The 22,500-nt window shown below is 46.9% G+C and overlaps 1 pseudogene across 1 annotated transcript in view; it reads left to right on the top strand.

Moving 5' to 3' along the window:
* LOC311125498 (microtubule-associated tumor suppressor candidate 2 homolog) overlaps positions 1 to 21,690 on the top strand; it is a 29,309-nt pseudogene extending 7,619 nt beyond the window's left edge. Inside the window, exons 3-7 of the transcript in view lie at positions 55 to 155; positions 2,062 to 2,187; positions 20,706 to 20,772; positions 21,065 to 21,278; positions 21,585 to 21,690. The product of the transcript in view is annotated as a microtubule-associated tumor suppressor candidate 2 homolog (transcript). The remainder of the gene's footprint in view (positions 1 to 54; positions 156 to 2,061; positions 2,188 to 20,705; positions 20,773 to 21,064; positions 21,279 to 21,584) is intronic.
* The last annotated feature ends 810 nt before the right edge of the window (positions 21,691 to 22,500 follow it).

Genomic DNA, 22,500 nt, shown 5'->3' with positions numbered 1-22,500 from the left:
CTCTCTCTCTTCTCCCTCTCGGTCTCCCTTCCCCTCCTTTCCCTCTCTCTCCAGTCCTCTCCAGGCAGCGTCCAGCAGCAGTTCCCCCCGGCTCCCCTCGGCGCGTTCCCCCCTTCAGGCCAAAGCAGGAGAACCTGCAGAGGGAGAAAGAGGAGGCGCAGTGGAAGGAGAGAGAGAGGGAGAAACAGAGGGAGGAGGTATGTGGTTCTGAAAATGGTGCTTGTGTGGCGATTGTGCTTCAAGCCGGATCGTCTTGATGTTACAAGACTGTGTTAGCCCACCTTAGGCATCATCTCTGGGAGCTAAAGCAAGTTTTCAGGTTTCAGACAAGGTTACTCTATAGGAGAGTATGATTCACCAAACTCACATTACCAGAGCTGTGGGTTTGATTACTGCATTGGTCTTATATATAGAAACATCTAAAGTTACTGTATGGTTCAGTGACTGCAGTGTGATATGTTGTGCGTATTTACCACAAGACTGTTTTAGTCCGCTGAGCTGAAGCCCTAGACTTTATTATTGTTTCGTAGCTGAGGGGCGGCAGGTAGCCCAGCGGTTAGAGCGTTGGGCCAGTAACCGAAAGGTTGCTAGTTTGAATTCCCGAGCCGACAAGGTGAAAAGATCTGTCATTCTGCCCAGGAGCAAGGCAATTAACCCTAATTGCGCCCAATCTGGCAGCCCCCCTGCACTGCTCCATTTCGGAAGGGTTGGGTTAAAAGTAACATTTCGGTTGGACATTTAATGATCAAAATAATATAATCCTTTAATTGTTTCAGAGGATAACACCATATATCATCATGTTACTGTAGATCATCATGTTACTGTATACAGTATCATCATGTTACTGTAGATCATAATGTTACTGTAGATCATAATGTTACTGTAGATCATGTTACTGTAGATCATAATGTTACTGTAGATCATCATGTTAGTGTAGATCATAATGTTACTGTATACAGTATCATCATGTTACTGTAGATCATAATGTTACTGTAGATCATCATGTTACTGTAGATCCTCATGTTACTGTAGATCATCATGTTACTGTAGATCCTCATGTTACTGTAGATCCTCATGTTACTGTAGATCATCATGTTACTGTAGATCATAATGTTACTGTAGATCATGTTACTGTAGATCATAATGTTACTGTATACAGTATCATCATGTTACTGTAGATCATAATGTTACTGTAGATCATCATGTTACTGTAGATCATAATGTTACTGTAGATCATCATGTTACTGTAGATCATAATGTTACTGTAGATCATCATGTTACTGTAGATCATCATGTTACTGTAGATAATGTTACTGTAGATCATCATGTTACTGTATGTTACTGTATCAAATCACATGTTATTTGTCACATGCTAACATTGAAATTGCTGACTTACGGGTCCTTTTCCAACAATTCAGAGTTAAAGATAAGATAACAAATGTAATAAAAAAATAATAATATTGGCACAGTGAATAACGAATCATAATCATCATGTTACTGTAGATCATCATGTTACTGTAGATCATCATGTTACTGTAGATCATAATGTTACTGTAGATCATCATGTTACTGTAGATCATCATGTTACTGTAGATCATAATGTTACTGTAGATCATCATGTTACTGTAGATCATCATGTTACTGTAGATCATAATGTTACTGTAGATTATAATGTTACTGTAGATCATCATGTTACTGTAGATCATCATGTTACTGTAGATCATCATGTTACTGTAGATTATAATGTTACTGTAGATTATAATGTTACTGTAGATCATCATGTTACTGTAGATCATCATGTTACTGTAGATCATAATGTTACTGTAGATCATCATGTTACTGTAGATCATAATGTTACTGTAGATCATCATGTTACTGTAGATCATCATGTTACTGTAGATCATAATGTTACTGTAGATTATAATGTTACTGTAGATCATCATGTTACTGTAGATCATCATGTTACTGTAGATCATCATGTTACTGTAGATCATCATGTTACTGTAGATCATCATGTTACTGTATATGAGATTCATAAGTGTTATCATGGTATTGTTATAGGTCCAGAGGCTTCAGAATCGCTGTGTGAAGCAGGAGGATCAGCTGACATCACTGAGAGAGGAACTGAGGAAGACTAAGCTAGGACTACAAGCCTTCATCATTACTACCCAACACTACTGTCTGCAGGTAACAAACACACACACTATACACACTGGCAAACACCTCATCTCACCCCCCTTACCTCATCTCACTTCCCTTACCTCATCTCACTACCCTTACCTCATCTCACTCCCCTTACCTCATCTCACTTCCCTTACCTCATCTCACTCCCCTTACCTCATCTCACTCCCTTTACCTCATCTCATCTCACTCCCCTTACCTCATCTCACTCCCCTTACCTCATCTCACTCCCCTTACCTCATCTCACGCCCCTTACCTCATCTCATCTCACTCCCCTTACCTCATCTCACTCCCTTACCTCATCTAACTCACTCCCCTTACCTCATCTCACTCCCCTTACCTCATCTCACCCCCCTTACCTCATCTCACGCCCCTTACCTCATCTCACTCCCCTTACCTCATCTCACTCCCTTTACCTCATCTCATCTCACTCCCCTTACCTCATCTCACTCCCCTTACCTCATCTCACTCCCCTTACCTCATCTCATCTCACTCCCCTTACCTCATCTCACTCCCCTTACCTCATCTCACCCCCCTTACCTCATCTCACGCCCCTTACCTCATCTCACGCCCCTTACCTCATCTCACTACCCCTTACCTCATCTCACTCCCTTACCTCATCTCACTCCCTTACCTCATCTCACTCCCTTACCTCATCTCATCTCACTCCCCTTACCTCATCTCACTCCCCTTACCTCATCTCACTCCCCTTACCTCATCTCACTCCCTACCTCATCTCATCTCCCTTTACCTCATCTCATCTCACTCCCTTACCTCATCTCACTCCCCTTACCTCATCTCACTCCCCTTACCTCATCTCACTCCCCTACCTAATCTCACTCCCCTTACCTCATCTCACTCCCCTTACCTCATCTCACTCCCCTTACCTCATCTCACTCCCCTTACCTCATCTCACTCCCCTTACCTCATCTCACTCCCCTTACCTCATCTCACTCCCCTTACCTCATCTCACTCCCCCTTACCTCATCTCATCTCCCTTTACCTCATCTCATCTCACTCCCCTTACCTCATCTCACTCCCCTTACCTCATCTCACTCCCCTTACCACATCTCATCTCACTCCCCTTACCTCATCTCACTCCCCTTACCTCATCTCACTCCCCTTACCTCATCTCATCTCACTCCCCTTACCTCATCTCACTCCCCTTACCTCATCTCACTCCCCTTACCTCATCTCACTCCCCTTACCTCATCTCACTCCCCTTACCTCATCTCACTCCCCTTACCTCATCTCACTCCCCTTACCTCATCTCACTCCCTTTACCTACCTCATCTCACTCCCCTTACCTCATCTCACTCCCCTTACCTCATCTCACTCCCCTTACCTCATCTCATCTCCCTTTACCTCATCTCATCTCACTCCCCTTACCTCATCTCACTCCCCTTACCTCATCTCACTCCCCTTACCTCATCTCACTCCCCTTACCTCATCTCACTCCCCTTACCATCATCTCATCTCACTCCCCTTACCTCATCTCACTCCCTTTACCTCATCTCATCTCACTCCCCTTACCTCATCTCACTCCCCCTTACCTCATCTCACTCCCCTTACCTCATCTCACGTCCTTACCTCATCTCATCTCACTCCCCTTACCTCATCTCCTCCCCTTACCTCATCTCATCTCACTCCCCTTACCTCATCTCACTCCCCTTACCTCATCTCACCCCCTTACCTCATCTCACGCCCTTACCTCATCTCACTCCCCTTACCTCATCTCACTCCCCTTTACCTCATCTCATCTCACTCCCCTTACCTCATCTCACTCCCCTTACCTCATCTCACTCCCCTTACCTCATCTCATCTCACTCCCCTTACCTCATCTCACTCCCCTTACCTCATCTCACTCCCCTTACCTCATCTCACTCCCCTTACCTCATCTCACTCCCCTTACCTCATCTCACTCCCCTTACCTCATCTCACTCCCTTTACCTTACCTCATCTCACCCCCTTACCTCATCTCACTCCCCTTACCTCATCTCACTCTCCCCTTACCTCATCTCATCTCCTTTACCTCATCTCATCTCACTCCCCTTACCTCATCTCACTCCCCTTACCTCCTCATCCACTCCCTTACCCCATCTCACTCCCCTTACCTCATCTCACTCCCTTTACCTCATCTCATCTCACTTCCCCTTACCTCATCTCACTCCCTTTACCTCATCTCATCTCACTCCCCTTACCTCATCTCACTCCCCTTACCTCATCTCACTCCCCTTACCTCATCTCGCCCCTTACCTCATCTCAATCTCACTCCCCTTACCTCATCTCACTCCCCTTACCTCATCCTCATCTCACTCCCCTTACCTCATCTCACTCCCCTTACCTCATCTCACCCCCCTTACCTCATCTCACTCCCTTACCTCATCTCACTCCCCTTACCTCATCTCACACCCTTTACCTCATCTCATCTCACTCCCCTTACCACAACTCACTCCCCTTACCTCATCTCACTCCCCTTACCTCATCTCATCTCACTCCCCTTACCTCATCTCACACCCTACCTCATCTCCCCCCCTTACCTCATCTCACTCCCCTTACCTCATCTCACTCCCCTTACCTCATCTCACTCCCCATACCTCATCTCACTCCCTTACCTCATCTCACTCCCCTTACCTCATCTCACTCCCTTACCTCATCTCACTCACTCACCCTTACCTCATCTCACTCCCCTTACCTCATCTCACTCCCCTTACCTCATCTCACTCCCCTTAACCTCATCTCATCTCCCCTTTACCACATCTCATCTCACTCCCCTTACCTCATCTCACTCCCTTACCTCATCTCACTCCCCTTAACCTCATCTCACTCCCCTTACCTAATCTCACTCCCTTACCTCATCTCACTCCCCTTACCTCATCTCACTCCCCTAACCTCATCTCACTCCCTTACCTCATCTCACTCCCCTTACCTCATCTCACTCCCCTTACCTCATCTCACTCCCCTTACCCTCATCTCACTCCCCTTACCTCATCTCACTCCCCTTACCTCATCTCATCTCCCTTTACCTCATCTCATCTCACTCCCCTTACCTCATCTCACTCCCCTTACCTCATCTCACTCCCCTTACCTCATCTCATCTCACTCCCCTTACCTCATCTCACTCCCCTACCTCATCTCACTCCCCTTACCTCATCTCTTCTCACTCCCCTTACCTCATCTCACTCCCCTTACCTCATCTCACTCCCCTTACCTCATCTCCTCCCCTTACCTCATCTCACTCCCCTTACCTCATCTCACTCCCCTTACCTCATCTCACTCCCCTTACCTCATCTCACTCCCTTTACCTTACCTCATCTCACTCCCCTTACCTCATCTCACTCCCCTTACCTCATCTCACTCCCCTTACCTCATCTCATCTCCCTTTACCTCATCTCATCTCACTCCCCTTACCTCATCTCACTCCCCTTACCTCATCTCACTCCCCTTACCTCATCTCATCTCACTCCCCTTACCTCATCTCACTCCCCTTACCTCATCTCACTCCCCTTACCTCATCTCATCTCACTCCCCTTACCTCATCTCACTCCCCTTACCTCATCTCACTCCCTTTACCTCATCTCATCTCACTCCCCTTACCTCATCTCACTCCCCTTACCTCATCTCACTCCCCTTACCTCATCTCACTCCCTTACCTCATCTCATCTCCCTTTACCTCATCTCATCTCACTCCCCTTACCTCATCTCACTCCCCTTACCTCATCTAACTCCCCTTACCTCATCTCACTCCCCTTACCTCATCTCACTCCCCTTACCTCATCTCACTCCCCTTACCTCATCTCACTCCCCTTACCTCATCTCATCTCCCTTTACCTCATCTCATCTCACTCCCCTTACCTCATCTCACTCCCCTTACCTCATCTCACTCCCCTTACCTCATCTCAACTCCCCTTACCTCATCTCACTCCCCTTACCTCATCTCACTCCCCTTACCTCATCTCATCTCACGCCCCTTACCTCATCTCACTCCCCTTACCTCATCTTATCTCACTCCCCTTACCTCATCTCACTCCCTTACCTCATCTCACTCCCCTTACCTCATCTCACGCCCCTTACCTCATCTCACTCCCCTTACCTCATCTCACTCCCCTTACCTCATCTCACTCCCCTTACCTCATCTCACTCCCCTTACCTCATCTCACTCCCCTTACGCTCATCTCACTCCCCTTACCTCATCTCCCCCCTCCCCCCCCCCCCTTACCTCATCTCACTCCCCTTACCTCATCTCATCTCACGCCCCTTACCTCATCTCACTCCCCTTACCTCATCTCACTCCCTTTACCTCATCTCATCTCACTCCCCTTACCTCATCTCACTCCCCTTACCTCATCTCACTCCCCTTACCTCATCTCATCTCACTCCCCTTACCTCATCTCACTCCCCTTACCTCATCTCACCCCCATTACCTCATCTCACGCCCTTACCTCATCTCACTCCCCTTACCTCATCTCACTCCCTTTACCTCATCTCATCTCACTCCCCTTACCTCATCTCACTCCCCTTACCTCATCTCACTCCCCTTACCTCATCTCATCTCACTCCCCTTACCTCATCTCACTCCCCTTACCTCATCTCACCCCCCTTACCTCATCTCACGCCCCTTACCTCATCTCACGCCCCTTACCTCATCTCACTCCCCTTACCTCATCTCACTCCCTTTACCTCATCTCACTCCCCTTACCTCATCTCACTCCCTTTACCTCATCTCATCTCACTCCCCTTACCTCATCTCACTCCCCTTACCTCATCTCACTCCCCTTACCTCATCTCACTCCCCTTACCTCATCTCATCTCCCTTTACCTCATCTCATCTCACTCCCCTTACCTCATCTCACTCCCCTTACCTCATCTCACTCCCCTTACCTCATCTCACTCCCCTTACCTAATCTCACTCCCCTTACCTCATCTCACTCCCCTTACCTCATCTCACTCCCCTTACCTCATCTCACTCCCCTTACCTCATCTCACTCCCCTTACCTCATCTCACTCCCTTTACCTCATCTCATCTCACTCCCCTTACCTCATCTCACTCCCCTTACCTCATCTCACTCCCCTTACCTCATCTCATCTCCCTTTACCTCATCTCATCTCACTCCCCTTACCTCATCTCACTCCCCTTACCTCATCTCACTCCCCTTACCTCATCTCATCTCACTCCCCTTACCTCATCTCACTCCCCTTACCTCATCTCACTCCCCTTACCTCATCTCATCTCACTCCCCTTACCTCATCTCACTCCCCTTACCTCATCTCACTCCCCTTACCTCATCTCACTCCCCTTACCTCATCTCACTCCCCTTACCTCATCTCACTCCCCTTACCTCATCTCACTCCCCTTACCTCATCTCACTCCCTTTACCTTACCTCATCTCACTCCCCTTACCTCATCTCACTCCCCTTACCTCATCTCACTCCCCTTACCTCATCTCATCTCCCTTTACCTCATCTCATCTCACTCCCCTTACCTCATCTCACTCCCCTTACCTCATCTAACTCCCCTTACCTCATCTCACTCCCCTTACCTCATCTCACTCCCCTTACCTCATCTCACTCCCCTTACCTCATCTCACTCCCCTTACCTCATCTCATCTCCCTTTACCTCATCTCATCTCACTCCCCTTACCTCATCTCACTCCCCTTACCTCATCTCACTCCCCTTACCTCATCTCACTCCCCTTACCTCATCTCACTCCCCTTACCTCATCTCACTCCCCTTACCTCATCTCATCTCACGCCCCTTACCTCATCTCACTCCCCTTACCTCATCTTATCTCACTCCCCTTACCTCATCTCACTCCCCTTACCTCATCTCACTCCCCTTACCTCATCTCACGCCCCTTACCTCATCTCACTCCCCTTACCTCATCTCACTCCCCTTACCTCATCTCACTCCCCTTACCTCATCTCACTCCCCTTACCTCATCTCACTCCCCTTACCTCATCTCACTCCCCTTACCTCATCTCACTCCCCTTACCTCATCTCACTCCCCTTACCTCATCTCATCTCACGCCCCTTACCTCATCTCACTCCCCTTACCTCATCTCACTCCCTTTACCTCATCTCATCTCACTCCCCTTACCTCATCTCACTCCCCTTACCTCATCTCACTCCCCTTACCTCATCTCATCTCACTCCCCTTACCTCATCTCACTCCCCTTACCTCATCTCACCCCCCTTACCTCATCTCACGCCCCTTACCTCATCTCACTCCCCTTACCTCATCTCACTCCCTTTACCTCATCTCATCTCACTCCCCTTACCTCATCTCACTCCCCTTACCTCATCTCACTCCCCTTACCTCATCTCATCTCACTCCCCTTACCTCATCTCACTCCCCTTACCTCATCTCACCCCCCTTACCTCATCTCACACCCCTTACCTCATCTCACGCCCCTTACCTCATCTCACTCCCCTTACCTCATCTCACTCCCTTTACCTCATCTCACTCCCCTTACCTCATCTCACTCCCTTACCTCATCTCATCTCACTCCCCTTACCTCATCTCACTCCCCTTACCTCATCTCACTCCCCTTACCTCATCTCACTCCCCTTACCTCATCTCATCTCCCTTACCTCATCTCATCTATCCCCTTACCTCATCTCACTCCCCTTACCTCATCTCACTCCCCTTACCTCATCTCACTCCCCTTACCTCATCTCACTCCCCTTACCTCATCTCACTCCCCTTACCTCATCTCACTCCCCTTACCTCATCTCACTCCCCTTACCTCATCTCACTCCCCTTACCTCATCTCACTACTCCCTTTACCTCATCTCATCTCACTCCCCTTACCTCATCTCACTCCCCTTACCTCATCTCACTCCCCTTACCTCATCTCATCTCCCTTTACCTCATCTCATCTCACTCCCCTTACCTCATCTCACTCCCCTTACCTCATCTCACTCCCCTTACCTCATCTCATCTCACTCCCCTTACCTCATCTCACTCCCCTTACCTCATCTCACTCCCCTTACCTCATCTCATCTCACTCCCCTTACCTCATCTCACTCCCCTTACCTCATCTCACTCCCCTTACCTCATCTCACTCCCCTTACCTCATCTCACTCCCCTTACCTCATCTCACTCCCCTTACCTCATCTCACTCCCCTTACCTCATCTCACTCCCTTTACCTTACCTCATCTCACTCCCCTTACCTCATCTCACTCCCCTTACCTCATCTCACTCCCCTTACCTCATCTCATCTCCCTTTACCTCATCTCATCTCACTCCCCTTACCTCATCTCACTCCCCTTACCTCATCTCACTCCCCTTACCTCATCTCATCTCACTCCCCTTACCTCATCTCACTCCCCTTACCTCATCTCACTCCCCTTACCTCATCTCATCTCACTCCCCTTACCTCATCTCACTCCCCTTACCTCATCTCACTCCCTTTACCTCATCTCATCTCACTCCCCTTACCTCATCTCACTCCCCTTACCTCATCTCACTCCCCTTACCTCATCTCACTCCCCTTACCTCATCTCATCTCCCTTTACCTCATCTCATCTCACTCCCCTTACCTCATCTCACTCCCCTTACCTCATCTAACTCCCCTTACCTCATCTCACTCCCCTTACCTCATCTCACGCCCCTTACCTCATCGCACGCCCCTTATCAAATCAAATCAAATCAAATGTTATTTGTCACATACACGTGTTTAGCAGATGTTACAGCGGGTGTAGCGAAATGCTTGTGCTTCTAGCTCCGACAGTGCAGTAATATCTAACAATTACACAACATATACCCAATACACACAAATCTAAGTAAGGAATGGAATTTAAGAATATATACATATATGGACAAGCAATGACAGAGCGGCATGGACTAAGATACAGTAGAATATTATAGAATAGAATGCAGTATATACATATGAGATGAGTAGTGCAAGATATGTAAACATTATTAAAGTGACTAGTGTTCCATTTCTTAAAGTGGCCAGTGATTTCAATAGGCAGCAGCAGCCTCTAATGTGCTAGTGATGGCTATTTAACAGTCTGATGGCCTTGAGATAGAAGCTGTTTTTCATTCTCTCGGTCCCAGCTTTGATGCACCTGTACTGACCTCGCCTTCTGGATGATAGTGGGGTGAACAGGCAGTGGCTCGGGTGGTTGATGTCCTTGATGATTTTTTTGGCCTTCCTGTGACATCGGGTGCTGTAGGTGTCCTGGAGGGCGGGTAGTTTGCCCCCGTTAATGCGTTCGGCAGACCGCACCACCCTCTGGAGAGCCCTGCGGTTGCGGGCGGTGCAGTTGCCGTACCAGGCGGTGATACAGCCCGACAGGATGCTCTCAATTGTGCATCTGTAAAAGTTTGTGAGGGTTTTACGTGCCAAGCCAAATTTCTTCAGCCTCCTGAGGTTGAAGAGGCTCTGTTGCGCCTTCTTCACCACACTGTCTGTGTGGGTGGACCATTTCAGTTTGTCAGTGATGTGTACGCCAAGGAACTTGAAGCTTTCCACCTGCTCCACTGTGGTCCCGTCGATGTGGATAGGGGGGTGCACCCTCTGCTGTTTCCTGAAGTCCACGATCATCTCCTTTGTTTTGTTGACGTTGAGTAATATAATATAAATAATATGCCATTTATCAGACGCTTTTATCCAAAGCGACTTACAGTCATGTGTGCATACATTTTTACGTATGGGTGGTCCCGGGGATCAAACCCACTACCCTGGCGTTACAAGTGCCATGCTCTACCAATTGAGCTACAGAGGACCACGATATAACAACACAACATATCACACTGCAGTCACTGGACCATACAGCCAGCGTATTTTAATAAGTAAATAATCAAAAGTACACATCACCAAGCAAGCAGCCCTGTCCTCATCACATTCTAAGGGGAGTGAGATGAGATGAGGTAAGGGGAGTGAGATGAGGTAAGGGGGGTGAGATGAGGTAAGGGGAGTGAGATGAGGTAAGGGGAGTGAGATTAGATGAGGTAAGGGGCGTGAGATGAGGTAAGGGTAGTGAGATGAGGTAAGGGGAGTGAGATGAGGTAAGGGGAGTGAGATGAGGTAAGGGGAGTGAGATTAGATGAGGTAAGGGGAGTGAGATGAGGTAAGGGAAGTGAGATGAGGTAAGGGGAGTGAGATGAGGTAAGGGAAGTGAGATGAGGTAAGGGGAGTGAGATGAGGTAAGGGGAGTGAGATGAGGTAAGGGGCGTGAGATGAGGTAAGGGGCGTGAGATGAGGTAAGGGGAGTGAGATGAGATGAGGTAAGGGGAGTGAGATGAGGTAAGGGGCGTGAGATGAGGTAAGGGGAGTGAGATGAGGTAAGGGGAGTGAGATGAGATGAGGTAAAGGGAGTGAGATGAGGTAAGGGGAGTGAGATGAGGTAAGGGGAGTGAGATGAGGTAAGGGGGAGTGAGATGAGGTAAGGGGAGTGAGATGAGGTAAGGGGAGTGAGATGAGATGAGGTAAGGGAAGTGAGATGAGGTAAAGGGAGTGAGATGAGGTAAGGGAAGTGAGATGAGGTAAAGGGAGTGAGATGAGGTAAGGGAAGTGAGATGAGGTAAAGGGAGTGAGATGAGGTACCTTTGTTGTGTAAAATATCCCAGACACTGTGTCCTAAATGTAGTACTGTGTCCACTTCATCTCATTTACGATATGATGTAACCGGGGCGGCAGGTAGCTTAGTGGTTAAGAGCGTTGTGCCAGTAACCGAAAGGTCGCTGGTTCTAATCCCCGAGCCGACTAGGTGAAAAATCTGTCGATGTGCCCTTGAGCAAGGCACTTAACCCTAATTGCTCCTGTAAGTCGCTCTGGATAAGAGCTTCTACTAAATGACAAAAAAATGTAAATCATGGTGAAATGGTGTCTGTCATTGCAGTCCTACACCCAGTCCCACTCTCAAATAGGGAGAAGTTGTCCCTGGAAGAAGCTGATCTTAGGTCAGTTTTAGCATTTACTCCACTAATGGTTAAGGTTAGGCTTGGGAGAGGGGAAGCTGATCCTAGATCAGAGGGAAACTTTACCCAGGAGCTTCAGTTACACAGCCCTACATGGTCCGTATTTAAAGGGGAACTGCCTGCTAGAACCAACGTTTAAAGGGGAACTGCCTGCTAGAACCAACGTTTAAAGGGGATCTGCCTGCTAGAACCAACGTTTAAAGGGGAACTGCCTGCTAGAACCAACGTTTAAAGGGGAACTGCCTGCTAGAACCAACGTTTAAAGGGGAACTGCCTGCTAGAACCAACGTTTAAAGGGGAACTGCCTGCTAGAACCAACGTCTTTGGTAATAAACAGCTTATGTGGCATCGATATGAGTCAGAAGCATTAATTGACTACAAAGTGTAAATAGGATAGTTGGTCATAAAGTAAGTCTCGTCCAAAAGGAGGAAGTGAGTTCGTCTCGACAGGGATGGATGGGTTGGGTATGAATTACTTACATGCCCACTTTTTAGAACCGTCTGATAAATAATTTGAAGATATTAGCTTTCCACATAAATATTTGTATCGGTATTCCACAGGTCCTCTGTAGCTCAATTGGTAGAGCATGGCGCTTGCAATGCCAGGGTAGTGGGTTCGATCCCCGGGACCACCCATACCTAAAAATGTATGCACACATAAGGATAAAAGCGTCTGCTAAATGGCATATTATCATTATTATTATAAAGTGCCAATATTATATACAGTTGAAGTCGGATGTTTACATACACCTTAGCCAAATACATTTAAACTCAGTTTTTCACAATTCCTGACATTTAATCCTAGTAAAAATTCCCTGTTTTGGGTCAGTTAGGATCACCACTTTATTTTAAGAATGTGAAATGTCAGAATAATAGTAGAGAGAATGATTTATTTCAGCTTTTATTTCTTTCATCACATTCCCAGTGGGTCAGAAGTTTACATACACTCAATTAGTATTTGGTAGCATTGCCTTTAAATTGTTTAACTTGGGTCAAACGTTTCGGGTAGCCTTCCACAAGCTTCCCACAATAAGTTGGGTGAATTTTGGCCCATTCTCCTGACAGAGCTGGTGTAACTGAGTCAGGTTTGTAAGCCTCCTTGCTCGCACATGCTTTTTCAGTTCTGCCCACTGTCACGATCGTCTAAGGAAGCGGACCAAGGCGCAGCGTGTTTAGCGAACATGTTGACTTTATTAAATTAAAGCAACCACGAAACAACAAAACAAATGACGATAGTGAAGTCCACAGTGACAATGACTGAACATGGAACAAAAACCCACAACCACAAGGTGAAAACACACAGTTTAAATATGGCTCCCAATCAGAGATAACGAGCCGACAGCTGACACTCGTTACCTCCGATTGGGAGTCATTGACCAAACAAGGAAACATAACCCAAATGACAACCCAACCAAACAGAACACAACGAAACGAACACACCCTGGCTCAACATACAAAGTCCCGGAGCCAGAGCGTGACAGTACCCCCCCCTAAAGGCGCGGACTGCGACCGCGCCTCAAAAACCCCAAACAGGGGAGGGCTGGGTGGGCATTACTCCTCGGAGGCGGCTCCGGCTCCGGGCTTGACCACCACCCTTCTTCAATCCCCCCGTAGCGCCCCCGGTCCGATCTGGCCCAGCTGGTAGGATCTGGACTGACGACGCGCACCCCTGGCTTGGCGCGTGAGGCAGGAACGGACCGGACCTGGCTGACGATACGCACCCTAGGCTTGATGCGTGGAGCCGGAACAGGCCTCACCAGGCTGAAGACTCGCATCCCTGGCTTGGTGCGAGTAGCAGGAATGGGCTGAATCCGGCTGACGACTCGCACCCTTGGCTTGGTGCGAGTAGCAGGAATGGGCTGAATCCGGCTGACGACTCGCACCCTTGACTTGGTGCGAGTGGCAGGAACAGGCTGAGCTAGGCTGGCGACGCGCACCATTAACTTAGTGCGTGGAGCAGGGACAGGCCGGGCAGGGCTGGCGACGCACACCGTGGGCCTGGTGCGTGGAGCAGGGACCGGCTGGGCTGGGCTGACGACGCACACCGTGGGCCTGGTGCGTGAAGCAGGGACAGGACGGGCTGGGCTGGCGACGCACCCCGTAGGCTTGGTGCGTGGAGCAGGAACAGGCCGGGCTGGGCTGGCGACGCGCACCATTAACTTAGTGCGTGGAGCAGGGACAGGCCGGGCAGGACTGGCGACGCACACCGTGGGCCTGGTGCGTGGAGCAGGGACCGGCTGGGCTGGGCTGACGACGCACACCGTGGGCCTGGTGCGTGAAGCAGGGACAGGACGAGCTGGGCTGACGACGCGCACCATTAACTTAGTGCGTGGAGCAGGGACAAGCTGGGCAGGGCTGGCGACGCACACCGTGGGCTTGGTGCGTGGAGTAGGAACAGGCCGGTCCGTACTGGGAACACACACCACTGGCCTTAACCGGGGATCAGGAACGGGCCGGACCGGACTGGTAACACACCTCAGTCTCTCACGCCGTGCCTCAACTACTTCCCTCCCTCTACTCGCCAATGGCTCCCGTAATCCGGTAGCCTTCTCTCCACGTCTCCCTGTGGCAGCCTCCTGCTGCCCAGCCGCCCAAGCCATGTGCCCCCCCCAAAAAACTTTTTGGGGTTGCCTCTCGTCCTTCCGACGATGGCCCTGCTGACGCCGTTGCTCCTCTCTCAGTCGCCTCTCCACTGTTTTACTCCATGGCCGGCGATCCATCCCATCCAGGATTTCCTCCCAAGTCCAAGACCCTTTACCATCCAACATCTCCTCCCATGTCCAGACCCTTGGCTCCTGGACACGCTGCTTGGTCCTTTTTTGGTGGGTTTTTCTGTCACGATCGTCGTTCCAGGAAGCGGACCAAGGCGCAGCGTGTGATACAAACATGATGCTTTATTAAATATAAGCGTAACACGAAAACAACCGACGATAAGTCATTGTCACTGTGGACTTCACTTATCGTCGGTTGTTTTCGTGTTACGCTTATATTTAATAAAGCATCATGTTTGTATCACACGCTGCGCCTTGGTCCGCTTCCTGGAACGACGATCGTGACACCCACAAATGTTCTATGGGATTGAGGTCAGGGCTTTGTGATGGCCACTCCAATACCTTGACTTTGTTGTCCTTAAGCCATTTTGCCACAACTTTGGAAGTATGCTTGGGGTCATTGTCCATTTGAAAGACCCATTTGCGACCAAGCTTTAACTTTCTGACTGATTTCTTGAGATGTTGCTTCAATATATCCACATAATTTTCCTTCCTCATGATGCCATCTATTTTGTGAAGTGCACCAGTCCCTCCTGCAGCAAAGCACCCCCACAGCATGATGCTGCCACCCCCGTGCTTCACGGTTGGGATGGTGTTCATCGGCTTGCAAGGAACCCCCTTTTTCCTCCAAACATAACGATGGTCATTATGGTCAAACAGTTCTATTTTTGTTTCATCAGACCGGAGTACATTTCTACAAAAACTACCATCTTTGTCCCCATGTGCAGTTGCAAACCTTAGTCTGGCTTTTTTATGGCGGTTTTGGAGCAGTGGCTTCTTCCTTGCTGAGCGGCCTTTCAGGTTATGTCGATATAGGACTCGTTTTACTGTGGATATAGATACTTTTGTACCTGTTTCCTCCAGCATCTCCACAAGGTCCTTTGCTGTTGTTCTGGGATTGATTTGCACTTTTTGCACTGTCGTGTCGCGTCGGCTGCAGGTGGCTATTGCTGTCAAACAAAGAAGTCCGCTTAAGCTGTACCTTGATTAGAAGTCTTTATTTATTATCACAAGCTTACAGCATAAGTTTACAGACTCGCGAGGTCTGGAGAGCAGTGTCCTCCAATTCTAATGGCTGCTCTGCCCTTTCTGTGTCTAGCCCCTATTTATAAACAATGCAAAAAGATGGGTGGCTCCCTCTTCTGGCCAATCACCAGTCTCCCCTGTCTACAACACTCTTCCTGTCTGTTGTATGTGGCGTTACACTAAAACATTCCCTCTTGATACTAAAATCAACATTCTTTCAGTTCCACTTAAAAACATTTAACAACAGCATAATCCCAATACACGACAGCACCAAAGTACGTTAATCTCTAGGAGACAGAACGCGTCTCATTCCTGAGCGGTATGACGGCTGCGTGGTCCCATGGTGTTTATACTTGCGTACTATTGTGGGTACAGATGAACGTGGTACCTTCAGGCGTTTGGAAATTGCTCCCAAGGATGAACCAGACTTGTGGAGGTCTACAATTCTTTTTTCTGATGTCTTGGCTGATTTCTTTTGATTTTCCGATGATGTCAGCCAAAGAAGCACTGAGTTTGAAGGTAGGCCTTGAAATACATCCACAGGTACACCTCCAATTGACTCAAATGATGTCAATTAGAAGCTTCTAAAGCCATGACATCATTTTCTGGAATTTTCCAAGCTGTTTAAAGGCACAGTCAACTTAGTGTATGTAAACTTCTGACCCACTGGAATTGTGATACAGTGAATTATAAGTGAAATAATCTGTCAGTAAACAATTGTTGGAAAAATTGTGTCATTCACAAAGTAGATGTCCTAACCGACTTGCCAAAACTATAGTTTGTTGGTGAAAAACAAGTTTTAATGACTCTAAGATGTATGTAAACTTCCGACTTCAACTGTACGTAGAATAAACAAATATGTCTGCTCATTTCGAGTGAACATCATTCAGCCCTAGGTCCACAACGTGAGTGAGACAGAGTGTAGGCATGGTGGTTTGACGGTGAGTAGCTTGCCACAGCCAGCGTATTAATAAGTAAATAATCAAAAGTACACTTCACCAAGCAAGCAGCCCTGTCCTCATCACATTCTCATAGTTGCTAACACTGGACCGTTGCCAAAGTGAACACTCGTCCTTGATCCAAACAGAACACTGTTACTGTCTGGGCCTGTTTGGGGCATTAGGTAAGAGTGTTGAGCCAGTAACCGAAAGGTTGCTGGTTTGAATCCCTGCGCCGGCAAGGTGGGAAAATCTGCCGTTCTGCCATTGATTAAAGCAGTTAACCACCAACAACAACTGTTACCTGCATGTCGATCATGGCAGGCACCTCTCTGATTCAGAGGGGTTGGGTTAAATGCGGAAGACACATTTCGGTTGAATGCGTTCAGTTGTGCAACTGACTAGGTTTCCCCCTTTCCTTATTTAGTTACTTTTCTGAAATCTGCAAAAAGCAAGACAGTTGGCACAGATCTATCATTCAGGCCATGTGTTTGCATTCATGATGAGATAAGTAGCTAATGTTAGATAGCCAGACTGTGCTCACTGAGTCTGTACCTAGTCAGTGTTTCCTCAGTTTTCTATCAGTCACAGTGGTCAGATAGTCTGCCACCATGTACTGCCTGTTTAGAGCCAAATAGCATTGAAGTTTACTTTGATTTTTTGTAGTGTCTTTCCGATAGGTGATATATATTTATTTTTGCTTTGTGATGATTTGGTTGGGCCAGATTTTCTGAGTGGTGTCCTGAGGCTCTATGAGGTTGGTTTTGGTTAGTGAACTGAGCCTCAGAACCAGCTGGCTGAGGGGACTCTTCTCTTGTTTCATCTCTTGACATAGTAGAGCTGTGTGATGGAATGTTTTGGGGTCACTTGTTTTTAGATGGTTGTAAAATTTGATGGCTTTTTTTTCTATTCGTATAAGGAGGGGGTATTGGCCCAATTCTGCTCTACATGCGTTATTTTGAGTTTTTCTTTGCACTTGCAATACAGTCTTGCAAAACTCTGCATGCAGTATTTCGATTGGATGTTTGTCCCATTTGGTAAATTGGAGAGTGGACCCCATACTTCGCTGCCATATAGAGCAATTGGTTCTATAACTGATTGGAAAATGTTGAGCCAAATTCTAATTGGAATTTCGATTTTAATGTTCCTTTTAATAGCATAGAATGCTTTGCTTGCTTTGTCTCTCAGCTCGTTCACAGCCATGTGAAAGCTACCTGCGTTGCTGATATTTAGTCCTAGATACGTGTAGTTTTTGGTGTGTTCTAATAGAACTGTGTCCAAATAGAATTTATTTTTGTCATCCTGATTTCCTGACCTTTTTTGTCATATCATTATATTCTGTTTTTTTAGATTAACGGTCAGGGCCCAGGTCTGACAGAATCTGTGCAGATGATCTAGATGCTGCTGTAACCCCTCCTTAGTGGGAGACAGTAGCAACAGGTCATCTGCGTACAGCAGACACTTGATTTCAGTGTTGTGTAGGGTGAGACCAGGTGCTGCCGATTCTTCTAATGTTTTTGCCAATTCATTAATGTAGATGTTAAATAGTGTTGGACTTATTGGGCAGCCCTGTTTCACTCCACATCCCTGAGAGAAGAAGTCTGTTTGCTTGTTGCCGATTTTAACCGCACATTTGTTTTAAGTGTACATTGATTTAATAACATCATATGTTTTCCCTCCAATACCACTTTCTATTAGTTTATTTAAAAAAGTCCTTAGTGCCAAATTGAATCAAGTGCTTTCTTGAAGTCTACAAAACACGAGTATATTTTGCCTTTGTTTTGGTTTACCTGTTTGTCAATTAGAGTGTGGAGGGTGTAAATGTGGTCTGTTGTACGATTATTTAAAAAAAATTCTGCTCAGGATGTTGTGTTCATCAAGGAAATTATGTAGTCTGCTATTTATGATACTGCAGAGAATTTTCCCCAAGTTGCTGTTAACGCAAATTCCTCTGTAATTATTTGGGTCAAATTTGTCTCCATTTTTATAAATTGGTGTGATCAATTCTTGGTTCCAAATATCGGGGGAAATACCTGCAGTGAGGATAATGTTGAAGAGTTTGAGTATAGCCAATTTGAATTTGTGGTCTGTATATTTGATCATTTCATTTAAAATACCATCAGCACCACAGGCCTTTTGGGGTTGGAGAGTGCATAGTTTTTCCAATAATTATTGTTCTGTAATTGGGGTATCCACAGGATTCTGATAGTCTTTGACTGCTGATTCAAGGATTTGTAATTTTTCTTGTATATATTTTTGTTCTGGGCTCTTTGTTATATTGATGTAGAGGTTTGCAAAGTGATTTGTCCACATATCCCCATTTTGGATAGCCAATTCCTCATGATGAGGTTTGTTTAATTTATTCCAATTCTCCCAGAAGTGGTTTGATTCTATGGATTCCTCAATTACATCCAGCTGATTTCTAATGTGCTGTTCCTTTTTTGTTCTTAGGGTGTGTTTGTATTGCTTCAGTGTTTCCCCATATTGAAGGCGTACGTTTTTGTTTTCTGGGTCTCTGTGTTTTTGATTAGATATATTTCTCAATGACCTTCTTAGATTTCTGCAATCATTATCAAACCATTTTTCATTATCTATTATTTTTGGTTTGCTCGTATGTTTCTTTAGATTAGTCTCTCTCTGTCTCTCTCTCTCTCTCTCTCTCCCTTCTCTCTCTCTCTCTCTCTCTCCCTTCTCTCTCTCTCTCCCTCTCTCTCTCTCTCTCTCCCTTCTCTCTCTCTCTCCCTCTCTCTCTCTCTCTCTCCTTCTCTCTCTCTCTCTCTCTCTCTCTCTCTCTCTCTTTATCTCTCTGTCTCTCTCTGTGTCAATTCAATTTAAGGGCTTTATTGGCATGGGAAACGTATGTTAACATTGCCAAAGCAAGTGAAGTAGATAGTAAACAAAAGTGAAATAAATATTAACAGTAAACATTACACTCAGAAGTTCCAAAAGAATAAAGACATTTAAAATGTCATATTATGTCTATATACAGTGTTGTAACAATGTGCAAATAGTCTGTCTCTCTCTCTCTGGTATGAGTGTGTAATCAGTATTACAGTGCTGTGAGTCAGGCCTACTGTAAACACTGTCCTCTGTGTGTGCCAGACATTATGGGCTGAATCGCTGATGTCTTCAGAATATAATGAGGTATTTGATGTGTTTCTGTGGCTGAGTCTGAGACATGGTGTAGGCTGACAGGACTGGCTAGTGACTGTGTGGTAAAAGCTGACCGGACTAGCTAAACTGACTGGCTGATGTGGCAGCTAATCTTAGAAACTGATTAAATGTTATTGTCGTGTCGCGTCGGCTGCTGGTGGTTATTGCTGTCAAACAAAGAGTCCGCTTAGGCTGCACCTTGATTAGAAGTTTTATTCATATCACAAGTTTACAGCATAAGTTTACAGACCCGCAGTGTCTGGAGAAGCACCGTCCCAAAATAATCTGAATGCTTCTGACCCCCTCTTTGTCTAGCTCATACTTATAAACAATGCCAAAATATGGGTTGCTCCCTCTGCCGTCCAATCACCTATCCCCCCTGGGGCGTCACCCTACCACTGGCTACTTTTGAACTAAGATAAACATCTTTCCTTTGTCCCTCTAGAATAGTCATAATCTTCATACACGACATTATCATATGTGATTGTGTTGTTAAATGTGACTCTCTCTCTCTCTCTCTCTCTCTCTCTCTCTCTCTCTCTCTCTCTCTCTCTCTCTCTCTCTCTCTCTCTCTCTCTCTCTCTCTCTCTCTCTCTCTCTCTCTGTCTCTCTGTCTCTCTCTCTCTCTGTCTCTCTGTCTCTCTTCTCTCTGTCTCTCTGTCTCTCTCTCTCTCTCTGTCTCTCTCTCTCTCTCCTTGTGTTTCAGAACGAGAGCGCTGCAGAGAAGGAGAAAGACCTCTCCCTGGAGATTCAGAGGATCAGAGACGAAGTCGGTGAGTGACAAACACATCAGTTCTTTATTTTTATAAAGAAGGAACATTCCTTGCTCAATACAAAAATGGAGGTGGTCCTCTGTAGCTCAATTGGTAGAGCACGGCGCTTGTTAACGCCAGGGTAGTGGGTTCGATCCCCGGGACCACCACCACCCATACGTAAAAATGTATGCACACATGACTGTAAGTCGCTTTGGATAAAAGCGTCTGCTAAATGGCTTATTTTTTTATTTTTTTTACTCGGACATTTGTCTGTTAAAATGTTGCTAATATCGCCTCCTACCACTCTAAGCTTCTAACACCTCCCAATGGGAGAGGCTGCAAAAGGAGAAGGCGGAACTGGAGGTGGGGTTTGAGCAGGAGCTCGGGGAGCTGAAACTGCAGCAGGAGGAGGAGCTGAGGCGGTGGAGGCGGAGCTAAGGGCCTGTCACTCAAAGGAGACTGAACACCTGAGGGCGGAGCATCAGGAGGAAGTGGAGGAGATCAGGACCCAGCAGCAGGAGCAGGTGACGGACTGTGGCATCATGGGAAATGGAGTTCTTCCTGTGTAATTTATGTTATGGTTAAGACTCCATTACCCATAATGCAATTAACAAATGTAATGATTGTTGACAGGCATGATGGGAAATGTAGTTTATCCTGTGTGAAATACAGTTCTTCATGGATAATTGTTCGGGAGATGATTAAAGGGTGGAACATCATTTTTTTCTCACATAATTGTACAAGTGATGATGGATCAATCAATCGATCAACCAGCCAATTAATCAACTAATTAATCTATTGATTAATCAATCAATCAATCAACCAATCAGATGGATGAGCTGACGGTGAACCACGAGGCAGCCATTCAGGAGCTGAGGGACATGCACAACATTACCATGACAACGCTGCACGAGGAGCACGCTCGCACCATGAGGGGTAAGACACACACTTTTGTTTACTATCCTTGTTGGACCAAACATTGATTCTCATTCAAAATCTATTTTTCCTAACCCTTAACCTAACCCTAACTCCTATACCTAACCCCAAACCCTAATTCTAACCCTAATTCTAATCCTAAACCTAACACCTAAGCCTAAATAAGCCTTTTTCCTTGTGGGGACCCCACTTGTCCGAATTCTCCCGACAAGGCAAGTTAAACCTAAAACATTCAATGACTTCTTTCTTATCCTCTCGTGTTCTCTCTCTCTCTCTCTCTCTCTCTTTTCTCTCTCTCTCTCTCTCTCTCTCTCTCTCTCTCTCTCTCTCTCTCTCTCTCCTCTCTCTCTCTCTCTTCTCTGTCTCTGTCTCTGTCTCTGTCTCTGTCTCTGTCTCTGTCTCTGTCTCTGTCTCTGTTCTCGTCTCTGTCTCTGTCTCTGTCTCTTCTCTGTCTCTGTCTCTGTCTCTGTCTCTGTCTCTCTTCTGTCTCTGTCTCTGTCTCTCTCTCTCTCTCTCTCTCTCTCTCTCTCTCTCTCTCTCTCTCTCTCTCTCTCTCTCTCTCTCTCTGTCTCTCTCTCTCTCTCTCTGTATCTCTCTCTCTCTGTCTCTCGTCTCTCTCTCTCTCTCTCTCTCGTGGGTGTGTCTATCTCTCTGTATCTCTCTCTGTATCTCTCTCTCTCTCTGTGTGTGTGTCTTTCTCTCTGTCTCTCTCTCCCTCTCTCTCTCTCTCTCTCTCTCTCTCGCTCTCTCTCTCTCTCTCTCTCTCCTCGCTCTCTCTCTCTCTCTCACCTAGACCTAAGGAAGCTCATG

The sequence above is a fragment of the Coregonus lavaretus genome (genome assembly GCF_964263955.1).
Source record: "Coregonus lavaretus genome assembly, contig: HAP1_SCAFFOLD_3922, whole genome shotgun sequence".
Lineage (NCBI taxonomy): Eukaryota > Metazoa > Chordata > Actinopteri > Salmoniformes > Salmonidae > Coregonus > Coregonus lavaretus.
The sequence above is the reverse complement of the archived record's forward strand: the minus strand, read 5'-3'. Positions and strand labels throughout refer to the sequence as shown.